General features: G+C 43.2%; 1 protein-coding gene across 1 annotated transcript in view; it reads right to left on the bottom strand.

The window, feature by feature from the left end:
• Trpm7 (transient receptor potential cation channel, subfamily M, member 7) overlaps window positions 1–3,179 on the bottom strand; it is a 98,434-nt gene that overhangs the window by 75,713 nt on the left and 19,542 nt on the right. The gene's annotated exons all lie outside the window — the stretch shown is intronic.

Genomic DNA, 3,179 nt, shown 5'->3' with positions numbered 1-3,179 from the left:
CATGCATGAAGCCTTGGGTTCGACTCCTCAGCACCACATAAGCAAAAAGAAAAAAGCAGAAGTGGCGCTGTGGCTCAAGTGGTAGAGTGCTAGTCTTGAGCTGAAAAGCTGAGGGACAGCGCCCAGGCTCAGAGTTCAGGCCCCACGACTGGACCCAAAATAAACAAACAAATAAATAAAAATTAAAAAAAAGAAAAAAGAAAAGCAAGATCTTGGGGCAAGAAAAGGCGTATCAAAAAATACCAGTAATTTACATTAAAATTACAAACCAGTGTATGTCAACAACCCAAAAGTAACAAATAGTCTACAATCAAAAACCAAAGGTACACGCTGGAGAGACAGGTACATCTAGCTCATAAAACAACAAATTGATATCTGGAATACACAAAACTTAAGAAAACAAAAGTTAAGAAAAAGCAGAGAAGGCAGGTAATCATAGTCCAAAATCCTATAATCTAAACTGTGCACCAGTGGCTCATGTCTATAATTCTAGTTAATTCTCAGGTGGCTGAGATCTGAGCATCTTGGTTCAAAGCCAGCCCAGCAGACAAATCTTCCAAACTCCTTATCTCCAATTAACCAGCCAAAAGATAGAACTGGAGGTGTGGCTCAAGTGGTAGAGTGACAATAGTGAGCTAAAGGGTAAGGAAGGACCTGAGTTCAAGCCCAAGTACCTCTCACCTCCCAAAAAAAGAGCTATGTTCCAATGGCTCATATTGATTATCATATCTACTCAGGAAGCTGAGATCGGAGGACCCAAGTACAGAATCAGTCTGGCAGACATATCTTTGACACTCTTATCTCCAATTAACCAGCAAAAAGCCAAAAGTGGAGGCATCACTCAAGTGGTACAGCACTAGCTATAAGCAAATGAGAGTGTAAGGCTGAGTTCAAAGCCCTAGTACTGGCAGAGAAAAAATGAGGAATCATTCCACATTTATTACTGGCAAAATAAAAGAACTTAGCCAAAGTGCTACAAAGGTGTAATATACTTTTATAGGCAGTGTAAACCGCACAACTACTTTGAAAAACAGGTTGGTAGTACCTATAAAGTTGAAGATATATACATACCCTATGATATAGCAGTTCTACTTATTCATAGACATGAAGACAAATCCTCATACTTCTACGTAAGATGATCTACTCAAAGGATATTGTATTGTTATATAAAAACACTGGACATTTAAATACCTGGTAACAGTAAAATGGGCAACATATAAGAGACATACATTATTCCATACCTATAACTTTTAGGAGTATAAAGACCACTGTATATTATACTCTATGTAACAAACTACAAAAGCTTGTAAAAGGACAATAAAGACTAAACTCAGTATGACAGTTATGTCTGCAGAAGTGAAAAGCATAATGGGACTGAGATAACGTACACACAAGACTTCAATTCAGCATTTTATGGGACTTGAGCTCAGGGCCTGGGTACTGTTCTTGGGCTTTTGTGCTCAAGGCTAGCAACTGGTTTACTATGTAAACCAGAGCTCCATTTCTGGCTTTTTGGTGGTTAATTAAAGAGTCTCATGACTTTCCTGCCAGGGCTGGCTCCAAACCATGATCCTCACATCTCAGTCTCCTGAGTAGCTAGGATTACAGGCATAAGTCACTGGTGTCTGCTACACATATTTCTTGTTTTTGGGTTTTTGTTTTTCTTTGGTCAGTCACGGGGCTTGAACTCTGGGCTTGGGCATTGTCTCTCAGCTCTTCAGCTCAAGGCTAGCGCTCTACCACTTGAGCCACAGCACCACTTCCGGTTTTCTGAGTGATTTATTGGAGATAAGCCTCATGGAGTTTCCTGCCTGGACTGGCTTTGAACGGGCTGGCTTTGAATGGTGATCCTCAGAATCTCAGTCTCTTGAGTAGCTAGGACTATAGGTGTGAGCCACCGGTGCCCAGCTCTACACATATTTCTTAATCAGTGAACTCTAGTCTCAAAGTTACTAGATCTCTAATGTGGCTTGGCTTAAGAGCTGCCTTCTTACTTTCCCAAAGGTTCAGGTTCAGACATCCAGAAGCTGGATAGTTTAGGTGCTTAGTTATTAACATGCTTACATTATAGTCAGAAAGACAGTGTTTCATAGACTTTAATCCTAGCATTGCTCCTGAGGTAGAGGAAACATTAACATTTGCTTTTACAGGGAAGATAACAGTGATGCTCATAATAAAGATTGTGATTTTTAAGTTGGACTTAAATCCCTTCTACTAAGGAGACTGAGGCAGGAGTGTATCTTTTTTTTTTTTGTCAGTTGTGGGGCTTAAACTCTGGGCCTGGGCACTGCTCCTCAGCTCTTCAGATCAAGGCCAGCACTCTACCACTTGAACCAGAGCACCACTTCCGGCTTTTTCTGCTGATGTGGTTCTGAGGAGTCGAACCCAGGACCTCAGATATGCAAGGCAAGCACTCTACCACTGAGCTACCTTCCCAGCCCATGGGAGTGTATCTTGAATATAAGAGGTGGAGGCTAGTCTGGGCAATATAGCCAGACTTTTTCTTTTTCTTTTTTGTTTTGGTAGTCGTGGAGCTTGAATTCTGGGCCTGAGCACTGTCCCTCAGCTCTTCAGATCAAGGTGAGCACTGTACCACTAGAGCTATAGTGCCACTTCCGGTTTTCTGGTGGTTTACAGGGACTTTCCTGCCTGGGCTGGCTTTGAACCACCAGTGCCGGCAACCAGACTTTTTCTTTTGAGTTCAAGCCCCAGACTGACCAAAAAAAAAAAAAAAGCTCAAGGATAGTACCTAAGGCTGAGTTCAACCCCCAGGAGCACACACACATATATACACGCACACATAAAGCAGGCTAGAGGTTTGGCACCAACAATTAGCAAGATAAACATGCACAAGGCCCTAAGTTGAGGCCCTAGTACTGGTGCACGCACGCGCACACACACACACACTCCGCACGCGCGTGCGCATACACACACACACTGGTACACACACACACACACACACACACGCACGCGCACGCGCACGCGCGCACGCTCCGGCTCAGGTCTGTAATCCTAGCTATTCAGGAGGGCAGGAAAGTCGGTGAGACTCTTATCTCCAATAAACCACCAGAAAACTGAAGTGTTACTGTGGCTCAAGTGGTAGAGCACTCACCTTGAGCTGAAGAGCTCAGGGACAGTGCCCAGGCCTAGAGTTCAAGCCCTACAACTAACAAAAAAAA

The sequence above is a fragment of the Dipodomys ordii genome, unplaced genomic scaffold (assembly GCF_000151885.1).
Source record: "Dipodomys ordii isolate 6190 unplaced genomic scaffold, Dord_2.0 Scaffold11, whole genome shotgun sequence".
Taxonomy (NCBI): Eukaryota; Metazoa; Chordata; class Mammalia; order Rodentia; family Heteromyidae; genus Dipodomys; species Dipodomys ordii.
The sequence above is the reverse complement of the archived record's forward strand: the minus strand, read 5'-3'. Positions and strand labels throughout refer to the sequence as shown.